We start from the raw sequence: 12090 nt of genomic DNA on the forward strand, positions 1-12090 counted from the left end.
ATTATCTAAACATGTGCCTTTAGGAAAAAATCTGGAATGGAGTTCTTGCTGAAGCTTTGGGTTTAAAATGCAAACTCTGTGCAACTGGTATAATTGCCACTGTTTGTGGCACTTCATAATTTATATGGAAGCCTTTTGGGGCAAGATCAACATGAAATGGAAGGAGGTGATTTTTGACTCCGTTGAATTTTGTTTATTGAGATACCCTTTTAGTTGATTCCCAGGACATAATTATGACTATGATGGGAGCACATTCTGAAATGTCAGAATGTTCTGCAGCTGCTTGCTAGGCACAGGTTATTTATTAGTCAGGAACTGGACATTCCAGGAATAAAAGGACACTGAAGTATCATTGTGTCTCTCAGTCCTTCAATGGGATGAATAGATATCATGTGAGTGGATGGTATGTTTTGGCATGATTGCCCATCATTACTTACATTGGTATGACAGAGTATGCCAGGGTTTATTAAAAGATGCAGACAACACCAGAAAATAGTGTACTGATATGGAACTCCATAGACTACATATGTATGTGTAATGTGTAAGTCTTTTGCTACCTCTGACAGTAAATGAGCTAATCAGAATGTCTCTCAAAGGTCTCATTTTTCCCCCATGTTTTTTAGGGGTTATGGTCAGCAGAATGCTTAAAAAGTTGTTTGGTAGAAAAAGGAAAATATTTATTATTTTCATGAGCATCCACTGAAGACAGGCTTACTTAGTGCATAGGAGACAAACCTTGTTTTTTCTGATCACAAAATAGCTGACCTCTTATATTCGTGCATGTGAAGGCTTTCTCTTCTTTTTATAGACTCTAAAGCTGGCTCTGTAATGTTGACAGAGGGTTCACAATCTTGGCAAGCCTTGATAGCCAGGCATTGTCTGTAGTTGCCACCAACTGTTTTCCTCTCCTAGATCTCCTGGCATACACAGAGAAGGCAGTGTTTTAACTTCATCCTTATTGAGAATGATACACTGTGTGAAGGCAAAAAGCAAACTGTTTTTCTTTAATATAAAAGAGGATGGATCAAGACTTTGACTTCCTACAGTGCTAAGCCATGATATATTAACAGAATAACAGAGTTGGAAGGGACCTTGGAGGTCTTCAAGTCCAACCCCCTGCTATACCATTTCAGACAATTGTTTCCATCCATTGCTTCTTTTCCTGCCTTCATATGTTTTGGAGAATAGCTTAATTCCTTCTTCTTTGTGGCAGCCACTTAGGTATTGGAACACTGCTATAATGTCACCCCAGTCCTTCTTTTCATTAAACGAGACATAACCAGTTCTTGCAACCGTTTTGCATATGTTTTAGTCTCCAATCCTCTAATAATCTTTGTTGCTCTTCACTCACTCTTTCTGGAGTCTCAACATTTTTTTTTATATCATGGCTCCCAAAACTGGATGCAATATTCCAAGTGTCGTCTTACCAAGGCATTATAAAGTAGTATTAACACTTCACGTGATCTTGATTCTATCTGTCTGTTAATGAAGCCTAGGACTGTGCTTTTTCTGGCAGCTATAGCACACTGCTGGATTATTTTTAAGTAATTGTCCATTCTCTATTAGGACTCCAAAATTTGATTTTTCTTGACTAAATGTAGAACTTTACTTTTATCATCATTGAGCTAAACATATTAAACTATGGTTTATTGAATAAACTACAGTGGCTAGGATTGCACATACACTGAGCCAAAACCAAATAAAACACAGTATAACTTAGGACACTGTGTGTACCAGATCTTCACATTTTGTTTTGGGAAATCCTATTTCAAAGCTCCAAAGACAGAGATCTTTACTTGGATTTTGTATGTTATTTTGGATATCTGTTTACAATTTACTACCAAATTAGTGAGTATACAATTGCAATTTTAAAGAGTCTTGGATGTGGGACTAGGACAGCAGAGTTGGAGATATGTTTGGAGAGGAAGGTAAAATAAAGCAGAATAATATTAAGATAAAGGGGAATTCTATATAATTTCTTTACAAAGGGAATATTGTTATATATTCCTTTCAGTATAGCAGAGAACAAAAAGTCCAATGAAAAGCTCTATGATGTATTGGCAGATAATATTGTATAGGCAATTTGCTGGCAAGAAAGGTTTCCTGTTTATATTCCAACAAAGTATGATTCAGCATGATCTTTGAATTGATTTATTGTAAGTTGCATTATAAATCATTGTAGATTATTAAAATTTCAGAATATAAATATTTGTAAACCTGGGTGCTTGGTGCTCAACCCTTATATTTCTGATTAATCAGCAAAATGCTTTGTCTGTCTACTTGCTGCCCAAGTCTACTGTCATTAAAAATTACATTCAAACAAAAAAAAACCCAGCCTGATGGACCACAAGGGGAAAACCTTAATGAAATATCATTATTAGGCCAATAAATTTCCAAAATAACGAATGCATTTTTTAATTTTCAAGGTCTTACTCTAGGGAGAATTGTTGGAAACTCAAAAGCTTGTCCACCACCGTTGTAAATCTTGAGCTGACTATTAAATAATAACATATTAGACAATCTGGGATGTTTTTGCATCTTGTTTGTGAATTCTAAGCATTTTGTAGTGACTGGGAAGATGGATTGCTTCAATATGCCTTTATTTAAAATGATGTTATGTCATCCACTCCATTAATGTTTTGGGGAGGCTTAAAAAATTAAACATAAGTCAAAACTTGAAAACAAAATCCTGAATAATTAACAATATACAGTAATTATAAAAAGAAGAATATGCAAACAATGCATAATACAAAAAGAATAAATAATGTGTATAAAGAAGAGTAAAGATCATGGGCAGCAGTGGCAAAAAGCAAAATACTTGAGGTAGCGGAGGTGCCAAAAAGCTCTGGGAAGAAACATCCTGGCATGGATTTAGCTCCCTGCTGTGTAAACAGACAGTTCACTTAAGATTTGGCAACATGTTTCTGAGTACATATTCAGATTACAAAATCAGTGCGACTATAGTATGTGAATTATTACTCAGTAGACTCAAACTGTGGCAAACTGCAATGAAGAAAAATTATCATTTTGTCCATGTATTGATTCTTAATTGCACATTATTTCTTGGTATTTGTCTTTAATTAAAATAAATACATTCTTATTTTTTCTTCCCTTTTACTAAACCTGTGCAGAGGTCATCCAATCAGTATTAGAATTAAATTAAGTTACTTGGTCAAAGCTGGATCATGTCAAAGGTAGTTCATTTTTACTTAAAAGCTGAGTTCATAGTGAAGTTTTTTTCCATAGTTTCATGTGGAATAAACAAAAATGTTTGCAATATGTTTGAAGTATTAGAATGGGATATTCTGCAAAACCAAACCTTTTCTAGGGGACAAAGAGTTCCAGTTTTTATATAAGTTGGTTTTTGTGCTCTGTTCCTTTAAAATTGTTAAAGGAACCAAGCTCTTGGAACTATACATTTGTGTGTGTGTGTGTGTGTGTGTGTGTGTGTGTGTGTGTGTGTGTGTGTGTGTGTGTGTGAAGAAACAGAATGTGATGAAGTTTGCCTTGGTGGCTACCCATTGGGAATACACATTGCAAAATTTCAGATGGATAAGTTGAAGGCAAGGTATTTTAAAAGAAGCAACACTACACTTTTCTGAGTACAGTATAGTGGAGTTGAAGGTCATGAGTTAGGGTGAAAGTGTAAGAGATTAATACTACTACTACTACTACTACTACTACTACTACTAATAATAATAATAATAATAATAATAATAATAATAATAATAATAAAGTTGGAAAGGACCTTGGAGGTCATCTAGTCCAACCCCTGCTCAGGCAGGAAACCCTATTTCAGGAAGTTTCTCCTTGGTTCTAGGTTGCTTCTCTCCTTGATTAGTTTCCATCCGTTGCTTCTTGAAACAATGATATTTTCCATAATTTAAATCAGTTGTTAGGTTTTACAAAACATCTTATAAAATAGTTTTTCAAAATGAGGGACTAAAAAAATCACAATATAGTGCAAAAGCTAAGTGCTGGCCTAGAAGCCAGAAAACTGTGAGTTCCAGACCTGTCTTATGCATGAAAGCTGGCTGGGTGACTTGGAGCAGTCATTCTCTTTCAGCCCTATCTACCTCATAGGGCTGTTGTGGGGAAATTAGGCTGGAGTATTAAGTATGTTTGCTGCCTGGAGTTGATCAAAACATATATTTTAAAAAGTTGGATAGAAGTCTAAGTATAGTAATAAAATAATAACCAAGGATCTTAATCAAACCTCAAAAGCTGCTCATTTTCAGATGTGAACCAATGCTTCCCAAACATGTTGGTTTTCTGGTCCCTTTTTGTTCTTAAAAATTATTGAGTATTTGTGTGGGTTTTAATTGTCAATGTTTATTGTATCAGAAATTAAAACTAATTTAAGAATATTTATTCCACTTTGCAGACCCCCTGAAATCTTCTCAGAGATCCCATTGGTCCCCAGGCCACACTTTGACAACCATTGATGTGATCTAATCACAAGTGATCTCTGGCTCAACAAAGTTAGTCACTCACTAAATCCTGTATACCTCTGACTTGCTGTTTTATTTTAGGCAAATGATGGGTGGTATGATTTTTTTCTCTTTACTTAGCACAGTATAGTATGTATAGTACGTAGGAGATTGAGACCAGAATCTAATTGCAATTGGATTCGAGCAGGTTCCAAAGCATTCTGAATGAGTCCCTTACAGTCCAGGCTTCAGTTCTGCCTCCTATTCTGGTTGGTGCTTGTGCTTGGCTGTAACGCCAGGCTTATCTTGAGGAATCCCCTGAATTGAAAATACCTTGATTCTAATGTAAAGCAGTGACCCTATCTATCATATGACCATATTTTGTTATTTAAATAGCAGGAGACATGAGCAGCTCTAAGAACATGAAAACAGAGAGGAAGGTTTAATACTTTATCTCCCTTTCCCAGGCCTAATTATCTTTTTTAATCTATTATTTGCTTTTTTCCTTTCTGTTCTGTTATGTCTGATTCTTGGAGACTGCCGAGACAAGTCCCTGCAGTTTCCTGGTTAAGTTTTTCAAAAGCGGTTTGCTTGAAAAAGAAGCTAATTAGGACATCGGGTCAAGTCCCCTCTAAAACTAAAACATGTCTGCCTTTGTTTAAACTTACCTTGGAAAGAGAAATTGACTACCTCTCCTGGTAATTTGTTCCACTACAAAACTATTTCTATTATTTGGATTTTTTTCCCTTTGCCTTCCTTTATTTTGTGTCTTATGCTTTAGCTGGTAGAAACAAATCATGATCTTCTGTGTGATTTTAATATTTATTTTTTTTATTTTGAGGTAGAAATCTATGGCAAGTCAAACGGGCTAAACTTTATTCTCTATGATTATGCTGGAGGTTTTTGTTATGCTCATAATATGCTTGTTAATTGAATTCACATAACTGATGCAAAGTCTAATTTTGCCAGTATATGCATCTGAAGGCACAGAAGATCCATATTTGTGGTTAAAGTTTATCATCACATTGGAGGCTGGATCCCTTTTCTTTGGCTTTAGGACACTCTATACTGACTTGACGCTTTCCAGACAACTTTGCATAAGGACTGTTAGGATGCCAAGCTCCATAACAGTTGGAAAGAGATCTTGGTTTTTCAGAATTTTTTTTTTTGGAAATTTCTAGTTTGTATTGGAAAGTTATCTGATTTATATCAGATGCTTTTCTCTCATATGCTTACAGGGAATAATCTCCTGAAAATATTAACTAACATTGTCTATTTTGAATCCTATTATTACCACTACTAGTATTGTTATTATTAATGGTTTTCTGAGTGTTTTGTGCCATGAATATTTTGTGTTCTGGAATTTGGAGGTGATTGGCACAGAATAAAGCTGGTGACTAGACACTGAGGACAACAGTGGAAAAAAACAAAGGACCTGACTAAACATGATTGTATATCCTTATTCAGGAATATAGCATGATGATAAAAATTGAAAACCATGATTATCTCTTCAAACTCATTGTGTCTACAGACCCGTGCCCATTGGTGTTATTTAAAGTGATACATTTTCAGGAGACAGATGTGACATGTGAAATTCTTTGCAGACAAAGTTGCTAGCACTTGCTCTGGATTAGTTACCCTATGGATAGTCTTGTGAAATGACTCTGATACTGTCTTTTGGGTGCTTTGAAAGTCTCTTAAGATTGTAGAGATCAAGAAAGTGGAAGTGAATGATGAAAGTAGCATGAAAGTAGCACCCTTTCTGGTTCTATTAGACCAGGGGTCGTCAACCGTGGCAACTTTAAGACAAAGCTGGCTGAGGAATTCTGGGAGTTGAAGTCCACAAGTCTTAAAGTTGCCAAGGTTGAGGATCCCTGTATTAGACCTTTTGTTGTTAGCATTCTGTACCATCAGCCATCATGATGTCTTTCTGGAACTCTAGTGATGTTTGTGTGTAGGAAGTACTGTTCTGCATTAATTCTGCTACTTCCTAAGCAGAATAAAATGTATGTAAGAGAGAAATGGTTGTGCTCAAAGTAGGGAGCCACAGGAATTAATTCTGTCCCTCATTGTACTTAACTTTTTTTATATCAAACTCTAGGTGGCTCTCAACATCTAGAACATACATGTCAAACTCAAGGCCTGCGGGCCAGATCCAGCCTACGATTTGTTTAGATCTGGCCCGCAAGCAGACTAGGAGGAGAAGGTAATTGAGTAGTTACCTACTCGCTTCTTTGGGTGTCTTGTCAGTGGCAGCAGTGCTAGCAGAGGACGGGCAGCGGGAGCCTCTCCGATGAATGGAGCTGTGTGGCAGTGGTAACCACAGAGGTTGGCCGGTATGGGTCTATGACAACTCACAGTGGCCAGGTGGGCGTGACTGGATAGAGGTCCTTCTCCCCAAGCCCAGGCATGATTGGCAGCTTGCCAGCTCAGATGTGGATAAAAGTCTCCAAACTTGGAATGGTGTGTGCATGCGCGCATGCAGGCATACAGCAAGCCAAAGGAGACATTCTTCTTCCAGTCCCAGACATGCGAGCATTAGCATTTCCTTGTCCGGTACCCCCTCCCTCAAAGCAGGAGACGAAGGGTGACGCACGTGGAAGCGCGGAGTAAAACCTCAGCCTTGACAGATCTTTGAAGAACAAGAAGAGGAGGCTCCAGTCCTGCACGAAGGTGGTTGGCCAAGGATGCTGGCTTGTTGGGGCAGCCTTCCCTCACGCAGCTCCCTGCCACCCCTCCTTCTCTCTAGAGATCTTTGTAATTCAACCAAGAACTTTGGCGTGCTGCAACACACACACACCATTCTAAGCTTGGAGACTTTTATTCACATCTGAGCTGGCAAGCTGCCAATCATACCTGGGCTTGGGGAGAAGGACCTCTCCTTCCTCTTGGATAAAAGTCCCCAAACCTGGAATGCGGTTATAAAAGTGACTTGAGAACTGCATGTGATCCCAAATGCAGGGCTCAACATGGAGCAGTAGATTTGGTAGCATTGCACCAGAGAGTTGCATTGATTGTTGGTAAACTTGTACTGGTTTTAGGATTTTTTTTCTACCCACTCTGGTTACTTTGTATATTTACTCCAGGAGAGAGTAAAAAGCATTCGTGCTCCTCCTGAGGTCTTTTGGTGGCTTCCCCCATGCTGTGGAACACCTTCTCCACTGGGTTATGATGGCTCTCACTTTGCTCCACTTTCTCAAGCAGTAAAAAACCTGTTCTGATGGGTTGACATTCTACATTGGCTTTGGTAGTTAATTTTGTAATTTTCTTAACTGCTTGTAGTTGTGCTGTATTGAAAACTCTCATGAGTATGTTGAAATAGGATGATTTTTATATATATATATCCAAATAAATAATTAAATGCTAAGTAGTATTTCTAATTGTGGAATAAGATTTTTTTTCTTAAGTAAGATTAACTACTGAAAAATTTCTATCTTTGATGGTTGAATACGGGCTAGGAATTCTGAAGTAGTTAGGAAAAGTCTATACTAAGGTAATTACTGCAGATAATATAAACATTATTAAAATAAAGAATTAAGATGTGTTTGTTGTTTAATTATTCCCTCTAACTGGTGATTGATATATAAATATACACATATCCTTGAACTGAACTTTGAAAACTTGAATGCCTTTTAGGTTGTCATTCTTGGTGTCCAAAAAATGTGGCATTTGTCTGTGGATATGTGTAGATGCTTGGCTAATAAAGTATTACAGAAGTTGCCATTGAGAGGCAGCAACAGGGCTTTTAAAGAACATTTCAAAAACGCATGGTAACGTAATTGTAAAAGAAATTAGAATAAGCCCTTTTTATTGTCAATTAATTGTCTTAGATTTAAAAGAACTGTTCTGATCAAGTGGCTATATTTGGTTTGTGAGCTACTCAGAAGTGAATAGTTCTCTGAATGGAATTTTCTTTGGTGAGAATTGAACTATATTATTGAAACCAATAATGAAATTAGCTAATGTTAAACATTAGTTCTAGAGATTAAAACATTGGTTCGGCCTTCAAGTACAGGGATTTTTAAAAGCCAAGAAAATACTTCTCTTATGTTGCATTTAATTCCATCTTGTTTCAATAGAGAACTCTTCCTCCTGTTGAAAACTAGAGCAGTTTTTGTTTTATTGTCAATTTTATTGGCATTGATGGGCAAAATAACTAATTTATTTTTTAATTTATTGTAACTTTTTGTATTACAAATACACAATAATTTTTACAGTTTTTTACAAATAATTCAAGGTGGCGAACATATCCAAGACAACTTCCTCCTCCTATTTTTCCCATAACAGCAACCCTGTAAGGTGGGCTTGGCTCAGAGAAACTGGTCTAAAGTCACCTAGCTGGCTTTCATGGCGAAGACAGGAGTTGAACTCACATGTCCCACTTTTTAGCCTGGTGCCTTAACCATTAGACCAAATTGGTTCTCAGCATAGTGTTAGTCAAAATCAATATAAATAATCTTGATGAAATAATATTGTTTCTAAATTAGTTACATTTCTAGGAAATATTCCTAGAATAAGATTTTGGTAATTGGTAAGTATTGATTCAGATTCAAGAACCAATAAAGTAAGATACTTCAGTTATAAAATTAATTGCCTATTTTTATATATCAACTATTTTGTCTCTTAACACATACCAGTTTCACACAGAAAAGCATATGTGCATCCCTATACATATCCTTTGAAAAATATTTTGACCATCAAGATATTTTTTTTTTGAAAATGAAGAATGAATGAAATGAAAGAATGAAATGAAGAACATTTTCTTGATTGGGAAAAGAAGGGAAGAGAAAGTGGGAAACTAAATTGTAGGGAGAAGGGTTAACTTGACTAGGAAAACAATTACTTCAGAGTAACTAGCTATAATACGTCCTTGCTTAACCTGACTCAATTTTATATCCATTTTTACAATAGTCGTAAAGCGGGTCATGTGGTCATTAAGTGAATCACATGCTTAAGCGAATCAGATAGTTGTTAAGAAAATCCAACTTATCCATTGGGTATTTTGGATGGGCAAAAAATGTTGCAAATCATGGTCACATGACTGTGGGACAAAGCAGCAGGCAGACCAACTCAATGGGCAGAATGGATGCTACAACCCAATGAACAAAACAGCCCAACAGCCCAATGGGCAAAATACACCACAAATTGTGGTCTCCTGACTGGGATGCTGCAACTGTTTGCAAATGTGAACTAGTTGCCAAATTCCCAAATGAGGTCATGTGACCACATGGATGTGCAATGTTTTACAGGTAGTAAATCATCCTTTCCAAGACTTCATAATTTTGAATGGTCATTAAGTGATCAGTCGTTAAGCAAAGACTACCTGTAATTTTTAAATTTCGTTCCAAAAGCAGCCATGATCTTTAGTCACCTCCAGTTAATTTCAGTCACAACTGCTATAATACTTTGAATTGTGAATAGAAATACAGGTAGCCTCCAATTTTCATTTAGTGACTGTTCAAAGTTACAATGGCACGGAAAAAAGTGACTTAAGACCATTTTTCATACTTACAATCGTTGCAGCAGCCCAATGGTCACGTGATCAAAATTCGCATGCTTGGCAACTGACTCATATGTATGACGATTGCAGTATCCCATGGTCATGTGATCACCTTTTGCGACCTTCTGGCAAGCAAAGCCAGTGGGGAAGCTTTATTCTCTTAACAATCGTCATACTAATTTAACAACTGCAGTGATTCACTTAAAAGGCTGATTTAGCATGCATTACGGAGGCCTGACTAGCCAATTTCTAGGTTTGGGACCAGCTGAAACCCTAGGGAACAGGAAGTGGGGTGGCAGTCATAATCCGTGATAATTGGGAGGCATCCAGAAGCCTTGCTCTGTAGATTGCCAATTGTGAGATGCTGTTTCTTTCTTTTTTTAATAAATATTTTATTAATTTTCTAGTTTTACAATCATAAGTACTTAATAAACAACATATTGCCTGGGTCCATTAATATTTCATATTAACGTCTTCAATCTACACCACACATGTCAAACTTGCGAAACGTATCGGGACGGTTTTGCCATTGCCGGCAATGGGGTAGGCATGGCTTCCGGATGACACGTCCGGCCCGTGGGCTGGCAGTTTGACACCCCGATCTACACCATCCAATGCTTCCTCTCTTCTTCCGGTAGTACACATTTTCCCACACTAGGCAAATACAATTCTTGTTGTTAATACATATACAATTGAATATCAATATCTTTGTTACATTTTCCTAATAATATCAATAATGTCGGTTTAAAATATATTTTCTAACCAAAATATATCTTAGTTGCATTTGCACTTAATATCCATTTGTTCAATTAATATCCTGTTTTTCCTGCTTTTGTTTTTAATTTTAATTTCCCATCAGTGTTCAAAATGTCTCTATCGCTTATAATTTCTCATAATAAGTTATATTTGGGTAACCAAAAGCTCCCCTTATTCAAACCCTCTTACCATTTTCATATTTCCCTTCTCATACCAAAATATAATATTCTAGTTACAAATCCTATCTTTCTAGTTATAATAATACTTCTAATTCTAACAATTATCTATTCTCAGCCATGTTCAAACATCTGATTAATAGTATAATATCCCATCTAATGGGTCAAAACCTCTATTTTCTTCAGTCTTACTCTAGTTTTCTTCCTTTGCCAACTAACTTTCCAAGTCAATGTATTTGAACCATCAAGTAATTCTTCCTCTATTTTTGTGTATATTGTTTGGAATAAGAAAAACAATTTGATTAAAGTATTTTTGTAAGAACGTTCAGCCCCTTGATATTTATTAAACAGCCTCCCTCTTTCTCCAATTTCCCCCAATTCTCCTAACAGCTCTATCTTCCATTCAATCAGCTCTTCTTTCTTATCCTCAAGTGTGTTTTGAGATCTTGACAGATAAGATATCTTTTCCATTTCTGATATTATCGCTATGTCTTCTAATTCTTCGTTTGTTGAGTCTGTCTGTTAGTTCCTTTCTTTAGGTCCTCCATCTTTGGATCAGCTTCCTCTCATTTTCCTTCTATTTTCTGGGTTGCTAGTTCCTTCTTTGTAGTCATTTTCTGAGTTTGTAGATTTAGATTAAAAAATTGTTCTTTTAGTGAGATGATGTTTCTTAAGTTGGGCACCAGGAAAAGGCAGGTGGTATTGTTGCTATTGTTACTATTGTGCCAGCCTCCCTATTGCACAGCAGTTTCCCTGCCTGAGCTTCTTGACTCTGTGGCTGGATTGGCAATGGAGTTCCCTGGGCTCATGAAATCTGCTTTCACTGGACCTGGGGTTAGGGATAGCTCAGGCGTTTGTGGCTACCATGGCAGCCATGGGCCTGTCCCAAATTGCCCAGGGGTCAACTCATAACAGCGTAATACACCTAATTTGGGTTTTTTTGTCACGGCAATGGTGGAGGGAAATATAAAATTCTCTCTTGCCATGGAGACCACTCAGATAGGCCCACCCAGGTGACTAGTTAAGTTAAGTTAAGTTTATTGCATTTATATCCCGCCCTTCTCCTGGTGGACTCAGGGCGGCTTACAGCCAATTAAAAACAGAACAATTGATACAATATACAAAATTAAAACAAATTAAAAAATATATTTAAATAGGCCATTCTTATTTTTAAAAGTTGATTAAAAATCCAATAATAAAATATCCCTAGGCCAGTCCTGCCTGCTGA

The sequence above is a fragment of the Protobothrops mucrosquamatus genome, unplaced genomic scaffold (assembly GCF_001527695.2).
Source record: "Protobothrops mucrosquamatus isolate PMUCROS unplaced genomic scaffold, P.Mucros_1.0 scaffold_154, whole genome shotgun sequence".
Classification (NCBI taxonomy): Eukaryota; Metazoa; Chordata; class Lepidosauria; order Squamata; family Viperidae; genus Protobothrops; species Protobothrops mucrosquamatus.